Raw genomic sequence first — 12,779 nt, forward strand, 5'->3', positions numbered from 1 at the left:
AGAAAAAGATAAATGTTTCAATTCTGCTTACAAGGGTATAATTTAACAAATTACTGTAAGTCATAATTAGTTTCAGGGGAGACTTTTGCTTACACCTGGAAAACACAGATTTAAAACAGTCATTTTTCAGATAGAAACCATAAAAATTATAACCATAGTCACCAGTTTACCCAGTTATGTGCAACTAATCGTTTTTGTTAACAGCTTTATGAAGCCATCAGGTTTCCCATTAGAATTCTTCAAGATCTTACCCAGTTCACCTTTATGGTCTGAAAACCAGAAACTTGTATTTATCCGAAGGTCCCTTCTATAAATCTTCTTGAAGAGGAAGCATTTTTGCAAAGGCATCAGAGTGAAACCATAACTGTGTACAATGACGAAAGACTTAAGAAGGCACTTTTTTTTTGGGAGGGGGGGTGTAATTCAGATTTTATTGCTTATTATGTCATTCCATACAACTTTAGGTAAACACGTTGAGAAAATATACTGGGAGTATTAAACAGATGATGGCAATATTGATGAAAATGTTCAAGTGTTTTACACAAGGTAGTTAAGAGGCACCGCTGCCACCATCATCCCCCCCCCCCGAAATTTGTACATTTCGTGTAAAAAGAGTAAAAATAGTTCATTGGCATTTAACTAGCATTATTCCTTGTAATCTATGAATCACTATATGCCTGAATAATTTCAGAATCTTCAGAGCAAAACAAAGCATTTTCTTCCACTAGCAGACATAGCAGTTTCAGTTTCTTTAAAAAACAAGCAAACAAATCAGCACAACAAAATCTATACACACAACCCCAAAACAAAAAAGTTGGCATATTCCAGTGGTCCGGAATTTTGACGTTTCTATCGCATTAATTCAAGAAATAAAATGTGATTCAGCATTTAAAAATGAGACAAGCTTCTTCACCATAGTTATACTTACTTTATAATTGAAACGATTTAACTGAAGCCAATGTTAACCCAGCAAAAACCATGGCTATAACTCAAACTGCTCTTTTGATAAAGAAACTTCTTTAAAAGTTAACTATTCTTTAAAAATTCAGACCCGAGCTGCACAGATGTAATTGAGGAACCAACAACTGACTCTTCCAGAAACCACAGCAGGAGTTCTAAGTGTTTTTGAAGCTGGGGAGTATATACAGAATCACTGTAAACGGCACATACACATCAGTAACTTCCTGCTAAAACAGCATTTGAAAGACTTCTATGTCTATTTTTACAAAGATGAGTGGGCTGAGACATACATTTGGCTACTTGAAAAGAAACAAAGAGAAGGGACGTTTAAATCTGATTACGATGCAGTTGACAAAGTAACGTGGTTACTGCGGTGACATGCAACACTTTCCGATAATAAAGAGAATTCTGACTGGTAACATTTTACCAGGACATACCAAATTTTAGGAACTCCATATAATCTGTAGAATACCTGTATCATTTGGCATACAATGTAACCTAAGAAGATTTATTGCTTATTTGACAACACTTCCCGTGTAATTCAACATACCAAGTCAACCGAATTAGTTAATATCTCTCTTTGGGATGTTTCAGGGGCCCTTTGAAGCACCCCAAAGTTAGCTAGAGCTCAAAGGAACTTCATTATAATTTGATTTGGGAAGTTTTGTCCGAAAAATAAGAAAAGGGTTTAAAACAGTCAGGATCACATGTCACTGTGAAACAATAGTTATTCAGTTAGCCAAAGTAACAATAAAAGATTTCAAAGGCAAGTACAGAACAGATCTCTTAAAAGGTAGAAAAACTTAAAATCTGGCATCAAAAGCAGTCCAAAATCTTAAAAAACCTTGTCTTCTTAACAGAGAGAAAAGCGAAATTCAAGTTTTGCACCAGCTTACTTTTAAAATTTATTGACTCAATTAAACTTATTTTAAACTTAGTCAATCCTGACCACGTACAGAACTCTTTTTTTCAGGGTCCACTTTCCATAAACCTTCTGTCACTTATTTTAGCACAATTCTGACTTTCAAGTGGTCAAATATCTGGAGAGACTAATTTTAGATAGACCTTCCTAAAAGATAAGTATTTTAAAAAGTTCACCTAAAGCTCTTATTTCATTTGCATTTTCTTTCCTTAAAAGTTTCTTCACATCAGGTTATTTCCTTGCTGACAAATTTGCAATAGATATAACAAGATTTTATTTAGCCTATATTAAACCTAGGCACAATAAAAGTATTATACTTAATGTTGATGACTCTAACAGCATGTCTATATTAATTAGATCAACAAACGACCGTTAGTACCAGGTCTTAATTAATACTGACTATTTCCCAGTTCACATGAACCTGAAGCTCATTTAGCTCAATTTCTCTTGTATTTAGAATAGTTTGGTTTGTAAGTGCTCACTTTTCTTTAAGCCAATTAAATAGAGCTCATCCACAAATCAACCTCAGCAATGTTATCCAAAGACAAAGACACATACAAGGACACAAACATACAGAGACGTCATAGTTGTCCAAATTCCATAGTTGTCCAAAATTTCCAAATTTCAGCAGGGAGTCAGGTACAGCCATGTGAAACCCCTCAGTTTACAAAAAGAGGTTGGATTCAAATTAGGTTTCTGACAGATGGAAAAAATCAAACTCACTTGTCTAGATGGCTGAATTTTTACAGAAAAGACACTTAGGTTTTTTATTTATCCTTGATAAGTCAATTTCTAAATTACTTTACCCTCTTTTAAAAAGATGCATTTTAAAAAGATGGCAGAGATGAGGGTTCTGGAGAAGACCAGAAAGGACGTTTGCATCTCAAAGATACAGGCAAGTTTTTCCTAGGATGACTTTGTTTCCCCTTTGTTTAATATTTCCAAGCCTCTTAAGATAAACAGGGAGGGTTTGGGGAGTGGTATCTATTGGAGAGTCAATCAACTCGTTCCCCACTGTCAAAGTTCCCTGGGGCTCCTGTGGGGAAATTAGAATGGGGCGCCTCAAGTCCAAGGGCGTCGCCTGGCCTCTTATAGGTTGTCAGCACAAGGGAAATTGCCCTGCTGTGGAAGTGGCTCCCGGTCCAAATTGGGTGGCCTGTGGAGTCTTAGATGGTGATACTAAATCCGGCTCCTGTGCTCTGGGGGTTAACACAGAAACTTCTATTTGATCCCCGTGGGTAGGGGAAACAGGAGGTGGTGAATATGATGGCGGCATGGGGGGAGGGTGGGCAGTTGGAACAACTGCCGGTGCAGCTTGCTGTTTTGCAAAACACTTGTAACTGCGAGATCCTATAAAAGTTGAGTGAGCCATTCAGGGGCTACCGCCCTTCTGATCCTGTATTTTGGGTCCGCACCCTATTACAATAGTATATCATGTGTTTCTTAGTCATAGGCTCAGGGCTATGTTTCACCCATTTATCTAATATAGGCCCCAAAGGGCTCTCCTTCAGGGTAGATGGAGTATTTCCCACTGTGTACACCAAAACGCAAAAGACGCAAGCAAACTCTGGCATCAGTGCACACCAAACCAAGACCAAAACCAACGAACCAGTTCCCAAATCGGTTCTGAGGGGGTGTAGTGGTGTAGAGAGCAGCCGTCTGGTCCAGAAGCCCACAGGCAGCTAGGAGGAGCTGTGTTAGTCCAAAGGCTCCGGGACACATAGTCCATTCTCAGCCCAGAAGGAGCAGCCAGGGGGAACCAGTGGGAGGGCTTGACTAACTGACCTTTGTGCCTGCTATAAAGCTTATTGTTTAGCTCTTCGCCAGTAAAATATGGAGGGTTTGTACGTGGCTGCATAAATGGGTCTACGAATGATGGACAAGTGTGGTATTTGTTGCCTCCGGAGTGTGAAGAGACCTAAGTAAGACGAGTTGGGCTTGCTATAGTGTGTTGGGGGGCTGAATAGTTAACAGCTGAGGTTTAGCTGCAAGAGGAATTTCCTGGCTTTTAGAGGATCAGTTAATGCCCAGAAATGTAATAGTTGTGGAGAACCCTTGAATTTTCTGTGGGGCAGTAGCCCACCTAGATGTTATAGATGGGTCACCAACCAAGTTAGGGCCTTGTGCACCAATCTCCTGAGGGGCTCTGGATTAGAACATCAGTATAGTGCCAGACGGTGCAAGGGGACACCAGGTCTTGCCAGCAAAGACTGTGGGCAATAGCTGGGCTGTTAAGATAGCCAGTAGGCAGACAGGTTAAAACACACTGGGTGCCTTCTGCAGTAAAAGTAGACTGCAGCTGGGACTCCTCAATAACTGGTACTGAATAGAACATAATAGCTAGATTGTCACAGCAAAGTAATTCCCTGGAGCCCTTTGGATATCCTTAATTAACTGGACAGTGTTGGAAATGGGAGCCTTAATAGTGGGGATCAGCACTGATATTTCCGTAGTTGCTTATAAGGCGCCACTCATTAATAGCAGGCTTTAATAGCAGCCAAATGGGGGAATTGAAAAGGAGAAATGGTGTGTTTAATGACTTCTTCTTGTCCTAAATTTTGAATTTTGGGCTGCAATCCCACAGCCCCCTGTCATACATGTTATTGGGGGATATTTGCTGTCTTAGGTGGCAGTCGTATGGGCTCCCAATATTCGGCTTCCACCAGGAAGACCAGGGATTTGGGTTTGTTCCAAATGGCGTTGCGGTACATCAAGGCATCCGTAGCTGTACCGGGAAAGGGTAGGGCCAAAGGGGCTACCACCACTACAAGATGTTTAATAAAGATTGTTTCAGTAGTGACAGTCAATGGGAGCTGAATGCTTTCCACTCCCCTGACTATTATGCGTTGTAATCTAACGTGTGGCCCTTGCTTATAATTGAAGGGTTTCCCAGGAAGCACTGTAATTTGAGCTCCAGGTGTCAATGAGAGCCATAAGAAAAGTTGTTTATGTGTGTCCCAAGGATAATTAGAGAAGTATATGGGCAGTTGTCCCAGAGGAGGGCCATGCTCCAGGGATCTGCCAGGTCCCTAAGGCAGAGGCCTTGGCAGAGGTCAGGGTACAGGATTCGGAGAGGTGACAGCTGCCCATCACTCCAGTCTGCTGAAGAGTCTGTAACGCCTGAGCAAAAATTTCTACCTTGTGCTTGGGCTGTCCCAGGGTTACGTCATTAGGGACCCCGATCTCCAGAGCTGCCAATACAGGGAGGTCTGTTAGTCATCTCATGAAGGATGGAGCTGCGTGAAGCACCACCCCTTGGTGGAGACCAGTAAGGGTCCCAGAAGTCCCTCTATCCCTTAAGGGTCCTCTGTTGGGTTCCTGGCCGATGGGGCAGCGGGGCCCATGTGCCTTTACTGGCAAGTGAGATTTGGGGCTTCAGAAAAATTATCTTTCTCATATCTAGCTACAACATGGATGCAGTCCAATGCCTGTTGTACTGTATCTGACGTTTCTTTGAATTGTAACAGCATGGCTTTATAATTAGGGGGAGCACAGTTCTCCCCCTTCCCTTGGAGAAATTTTTTCTAGAAAAATTTGCATTTCTATCATGGTGTAGTTACATGTCTCTGTTTCTTGTTCATCCGATGTTTTGGTGCAGTGGATGGTGACAGGGAATACCTGGAAGGGAGTTTTCCTCTTCCCTGACTCATATGCTGCCACTTCCCGTTTAGGGTGTCCCAGTCAGCCTCGGTGGGGTCAAGGGATGATTTGCAACAGCAGCAAGAATTGCAGCAACATAGGAGGCACTTACCTCAGCGGCATTTGCCCTCTCGGGGTGCCATGATGCCCCCGGTAGAGCTGCCTCTGTCATGGGTTAGGGCTGTGTGGGGAACTCATGGATGTATGTTTGGGGTATAGGACGGTTTGGGGTAATAGTAAAGCTGTGTAGAGACTGTGTATGTGTGATCTGGGGAGAGATGAGGGGCCTGAGTGCCTTTATGAGTGTGCGGTTGGTGTAGCATGGTGCGGCTGGGTGGTGGGGCTGGTTCTGGGTGTTTTGAGGCTCTGTGTGCAGGCATTTGAGAAGAGGTAAGGGTATGCATTTTAATGTTTTGTGTGTTGGATCTGTGTGTATTCAGAGTATAGGGGTTATACATATGCTCATCCTGTAGGGTAAGAGTTTAGGGAGTGTATTTTTGGTGTGGAGGAATTTGCAGAGACTGGGGTTGTCAGTGTAAATTGGGGTTGCTAGCTGTGTGTGTATAATCAGGGGATGTGACAGAGGCTGTTTATAGTATCTCAAGAGGGAGATGGGTGTATGTTTGTATTGGGGGTGTGAGTTCATCATGTGTTCTGGGGGGAGTATTTAGGAGAAGGTTGGAAACATTGTGTCTCTCTGATGGTATTTTGTGTTTGTCTCAGCTTCTGAGGCATTGTACATACGTGGATGTTCACAGCTGTGGGGGGACTGTATGTGTTATATTTGGATTTTGGGGGTTGTGTCTTATATTAAGAAGTATGTGAGTTTGGTTTGAATGTATTTGGCTATTGTTGAAGGGTTTGTGTGTTTGCACTGGGGGGTTATATGGGGTTGGGTGGATTTTTGTGAGATATGAGGATTTAGGTGTTTGATTATCAGGGGCCGTTGGGGGTGTGTTTTTGTATTCAAGACTGTGGCTGTGATTTTATTGGGGTTTGTAGTGCATGTATACTGGAGCAGGAGGGTTCTGGGCACACAGGCATCTGCTTATAGGTAGGGAGTTTGTGTGTTTGAGGATGTTTGGAGCTCTGTGGGGCTGTGTGATGGTGGCACAGGCGACTGTGGGCAGGTGGAGTGTGTGTTGGGCTGGAAGGGAAACTCGAGGGCATGTTGGTGACTGTGAGGCGCCCATGTGAACTCCCACGTGGACTGACCTTTGTTCCTTCTGATCTTCTATGGCTTGTACCCATCCTGATCTTCTGTGGCAGCTACTCCCCTGGAATGTTCAGCAATACTCTGCTCATTCTTAGCCAGATGAGTCAGGAAATGTCACTTCCTCTGGCAGCTGGATGTGTCTCTTGCAAGTGAGTGGTCCTGGAGTCCAGGGTGCAGGACTGGTGGACAGATGCAGAGTGAGGCTGATTCCCATTCCCCCATGAGCCCTCTCCTCAGTGAGGTGGCCAGGAGGTCAGGGCTGTATCTCCAGAGGGTCAGACATGACCAGTCCCCTCTAGAATGTGCTGGAGGGGCCAACTCATTGAATGGACCCTGCCAAGAGATAAACAGACCCCGAGGACAATTCCTAAGGGAGAAATCTATACCTACCCATCTTCCACGTTCTCCTTTGGATGGCCTCTACCACAAGGTAAAAGCTAAGCCCCCTCACACGGCCCTTCTTTCTTGGCCTGGTCTTACTGACCGGCCAGTCTCTCCCCACATCCTGGCTCACTCTGGGCCCTCTGGTGATACCAGCATGAGACCCCCTGCATGTCAGTTCTCACCTCCTTGCCTTGGCCCATGCTGCCCTTGCTGTTTGTCCTGCTCTTCCTCCCCCAAGGCCGTGAGTCACTTTCTCCAGGTGGGAAGGATCCACTGAAAATGCAAATTTGGGTAACTACTGCATCACCTGAGTCTCTAGCACGTGCCAGGCACTATGACGCTTGCCAAATCCATAAAAACCCCACAAAGCGGATGTGCTATTAGTTGCACTTTGCAGGTGATGAAGCTGAGGTTCAGAGGTGAGCAACCATGACCAAGTACCCTGTATGTACCAGAATATCAATCAGACTGGTCAACGTATCCAATGAAGCCAAATATTAGTCTGATCAGGACGCCTAGATGCCAGGCTGTAAAGGCGCAAAATATGTCCCAGCAAGAGAAGGAGCAGTGCCAAGTACCCCAGCAAAGAAGCAGAGTTCATATCCTGCTTTCTTAATCAAAATAGCTGCAGATCAACCCACAGTTTCCTAGTCTGTTAATAGGAGGAAAATACCAATGTGCGTTGTCCTATAAAACTACCTTAAAATAATATGTATGATCCCGAGTGCTTTGGTAATGACCCCAAATCATCATCATGAAGTTGGGATACTTCTTAAAACACTGCAAGTCTTACACACTGGCATATAGAATCTGTCAAGTCAGTTCTTTGGGTAATGATGGTAGATAGAAGTGGCCCAGAAGGACAGAAGACAGAAAATAGAGCAGAAACTATTTGTCCAGAGGTGGCAATGAGTCATAGCCAAGGTTCAAGCATTACTAGGGAGGTGGTGAAAATAGTAATGGGCATAGAGTGTAATAAGTCAAGGATATCTAATGTAGTTTCCAATGAAAGTTTGTGAAAGACATATAACTAAAAAGATAATAGACTGGGAGGTGAAACAGTACAAAACATTTGATATATTTTTTACAAGGATAAAAGAAGATAGAAATGAACATTAAAGAAGTAGGTCCAATAGAAAAACTGTAAGATGGTAATAACCTCACAATATGATGAGGCAACTTAGATTTATTTTGTTTAAATAAATTGGTAGCCTATATTTAGAGTAGTTTTAAGTTTAAAGAGAATTTGAGCAGAGTATAGAGTTCCCATACACCCCCTCACATCTATTCCCCAAACCAAAGTTTCCCCTATTATTAACGTCTTGCATTAGTGTGGGGCATTTTTTACAAGTGATGAGCCAAAGTTCATACATTCCTATTAACTAATATCCATAGTTTACATTACAGTTTACTCTGTTGCATATCCTATGGGTTTTGACGAATGTATGACAAGCATTGACCATTACAGTATCATACAGAATAGTTTAAGTGCCCTACCTTTTCCAGGATGTCATATAGCTGAAATCATACAGTATGTATCCATTTCAGTTTGGCCTCTTTCATTTAGCAATATGTGTTTAGGGTTCCTCCATGTCTCTTCCATTTAGTACTCTTATAGCTCAAGCTGCCATAACATAATACTATAGGCTTGGTGACTTTAACAACTCACAGTTCTAGAGGCTTGGAAGTCTAAGATCACGGTGCTGGCCAATTCAGTGCCTGGTGAGGGCTCTCTTCCTGGCTTGCAGACAACTGTCTTTTCACTGTGTCCTCACATGGTGGAGAGAGACAGAAAAAACTCTCTGGTTTCCTCTTACAGGGGCACTAATAGAGCCTAATCCTCATGACATCATTTAATCTAATTACCTGCCAAAGGCCTCATCTCCAAATACCATCACTTTGTTAGAGCTTGAATATATGAATTTTGTGGGGACAGAATTCAGTTGATAGCCTCATTCTTCTAACAGTATAAAATATGACGAATAAAGAAAGCTCATCATTAAATTATCTCTTTTCTAGAGTTTCTGTCCCCATGTAGTTATCAACTCCTGGGTAAGATAGCCTAGGAAAGCAAAATTTTAAAAAACACATGAACAAGTTTTTTTGAATCTCAAAATGATTTGAAGGCAAGAAACAGTGTTTGAGAGAAAATTGGGGAACCTTACTTGCATAAGAAAAGGTGATATTCCTGTTCAGAGTTGAATGCCATTTTGGAGCCAGTCAAGCCAGGCTGAGGAAGCACATTCTAAGCAGAAGCAATAAAAATTGTGTGCAAAGAGCCAGGCTTGTTCTAGAAATTAAACAAGCCCCACTGTGAATGTGGAAGAGTGAATGAAGGGATGAGAAGCAGGATAGGTGAATGGAAATTAGGTTACAGAGGCCTATGAGTACAGATGGGCATATGCATGTAAGAACACTACTCATGGCAGGGAAAGAACCACCTGGATGTATCAGAAGGAACAAGTTCTTAACACTCACAAAGGGAAAAAAAAAAAGAAAGCCTCGTCTTCCCAGCTAGAATGGAAAACTGTTTAATACATGAGTATTCAGAATAGTTTTCAATCCTGAAATGTGGGGAAAAACTTAACATGGTCTAAACATTACTTGGGTTCCACCTAAAAAGCTTAAAAGCAAGACTCAGAAGGATAAAATTATTTTTAAGTAATTTAACTGCATCCCAGAACAAAGTTCAAGAATATGTACAGAAACACTAAAATATTTAGCACCAGAAAAGGAAAATCTACAGTGACTGTCATCCAATAAAAAAATTACGAGATATATCAAGAAGCAGGAATATAGAACCACAATGAAGGGGAAAAAAAACCTAATTAAAACTGACCCAGAAATAGAAAAATTAAAGCATTAGTAGACAACAAAACTAAAGTAGATATTATAATTATATTTCATATTTTCAAGAAGCTACAGGAGGGATTGGACATGTAAAGGAAGGTATTTTTTAAAAAGCACATCAAAATTTTAGAGATTAAAACTAAAATAGCTGAGATTAAAAATACATTGGATAGAATTAACTGTAGATTAGACATTGCAGAAAAGAATTAGTTAAAAAAAAAAAAGAATTAGTTAACTGAACAAAAAGCAATATACATTATTCAAAATAAACACACAAAGAAAAGAAAAAAAACTTTAAAAAGATATGAATATCAAGAGAATGGGAAGTCAAGTCATAGATGGGGAGAAAAAATTTGTAAAAGACAAATCAGATAAAGGATTGGTATGAAAATATACAAAGAACACTTACTGCTTACCACTAAAAAAAGAGGACAACCTGATTAAAAGTGGACAAAAAACCTAAACTGACACCTCAGTAAAGAAGATATAAAATATCAAATAGGCATATGAAAAGATGCTCAACACCTTATGTGTTTGGAGAACTGTAAATTAAAACAACAATGAGAAACTACTATGCAGCTATGAAGAGGACAAAAATTCAGAACACTGACAACACCAAATGCTGGTGAGGATGCAGAGCAATAGGAACCCTCATGATCGCTGTAGGGAATGCAAAATGGTACAGACTCTTTGGAAGACAGTTTGGCAGTTTAATAAAAGAGTAAATATACATTTACCATAAAATGCAGCAATCAAGCTCTTTGGTATATACCCCAAAGAGCTGAAAATTTACGTCCATACAAAAGCCTGCACATGAATGATTGTGGCAGCTTTGTTCATAATTGCCAAAAATTAGAGGCAACCAAGGTGCCCTTCCATAGATGGATGGATGGATTAAAAACAAACAAACAAACAAAAACCTGTTCCACATTCATACAATGGAATATTATTCAGCAATAAAAGGAAATAAACTACCCATGAAAAGACATGGAGGAACTTAAATGCATATTACTAGGTGAAATAAACCAATCTGAAAGGGCTACGTACTGTATAATTCTTAACTATATGATATTTTAGAAGGCAAAGCTATGGAGACCGTAAAAAGATCAGTGGTTGTTGGGGGTTTGGGAGGAGGAAGGGAAGAGTAGGTTGAATAGGTGGAACCCAGGGGATTCTTAGGTCAGTAAAAGTATTCTGTGTGATATTACAGTGGTGGATACATGTTGTATTAGTCAGAATTCTCCAAAGAAGCAGAACCTATAGAATACATGCATGTGTTTGTAACAGGGAATTAGCTCTTATGATAATGGAAGCTGAGAAATCCCACAGTCTGCCATCTGTAAACTGGAGACCCCAGAAAGCTAGTGATATAATTCAATCCTAGTCCAATGGCCTGAGAACCAGGGGAGGTGGTGATATAAATTCCAGTCTGAGGTCAGGAGAAGATGAACTATCTCACCTCACACCATGAGGCAGGAAAAAGGGGCAAATTCTTCCTTCCTCCAGCTCTTGTTCTATTCAAGCCCTCAACAGACTGGATGATGTCCACCCACATTGGGGGGGGGGTGCAATCAACTTACTGAGTCCACCAATTTCAATGCTAATTTCACCTGGAAATTCCCTCACAAAATATACCCAGAAATAATTTTTAATCTGGGTCCCCCATAGCCAGTTAAGTTGACACATGAAACTAATCATCACAAGTCGACCCTGTGTCAACATGACACCCATATGCATCTCCTCAAATCTTACTTAATCCCCAAATAAGACAATAACAAGGTCTTAATTCCACTTAATATGATACAACAATTCTGAGTCCAATCAAAATACACTAACCCTATCCCCAGAAGAGGAGGTAAATCCTTGTGATATAACTTAAAGTACTATAATGTAAAATTAAGAGTACTTACATATTATGATATAAAATCAATACAATTCGTGTTACATAATAAGGGAATATGAGAGAGAAAAAACAAATACACACTTAACACAAATATATTCATAGCAAAAAAAAATGGTGTACTCATGACAATTACAGTCCTGGTTTCTGTAAGTGGTCAGTTATAGCTGGTCTTTGTAACTACTTTCTTCTACCCATTCTGTATTCTTTCTATCTTCAGCAAGCACCTCAGCAGATCGTGGTTCTTCCCTGGTGGGTGACCAAATCCTTCCTTCTTGAATAGTCTGGGTCATTAGTAGCCCTGCCTAGACTGGGTTGTTGTAGTTTTCCACTGAGCTTAATCAAAGAACATGGTAATACTAAGGGATGCCTTAAGCGATCTACTATATCCAGATACACTTTTCCTTACTTCCGTGTGGAAGAGTAGTCCGCAAGTAGTATCCTTGTATCAACAAACACTTTCCTTTCCTTCTTTGTCTGTTGATTCAGAGGCATGAGGAGCCCAAGGTAGCTGGGTGTTAGTCTTAACTCCCAGTTCTTTGGAATCATTGCTGTGTCTCCTGGTAGAAGCATTTTCCCCTTTGGAACTCAGACCAGCAGAGCATAAGGTCACAGGAACAAAAAGCAAAAATTTGATAGTGGGTCACTAGGGATAATACTGAAGAGTTGAAAATAACTCTTCTCATTTTTGTCCCTTAAAATTCCTGGACCTGAGAATCCTGGCTATGGAAGAAAGAGGACCATATATTGGACTCCAATTCAGAGCATATACAACCCTCTGGAGAACCTTGCCCTGGGACAAGCAGAGGTATTGTCACATAGGCAGCCCTGTAACTGAGTCTTCAGAAGGCCATTCCACCATTCTATCCAGCCTGCTGCTTCAGGTAAGACTAGTGAATTCCAAGGGC

This window comes from Balaenoptera ricei, chromosome 6 (assembly GCF_028023285.1).
Source record: "Balaenoptera ricei isolate mBalRic1 chromosome 6, mBalRic1.hap2, whole genome shotgun sequence".
Classification (NCBI taxonomy): domain Eukaryota; kingdom Metazoa; phylum Chordata; class Mammalia; order Artiodactyla; family Balaenopteridae; genus Balaenoptera; species Balaenoptera ricei.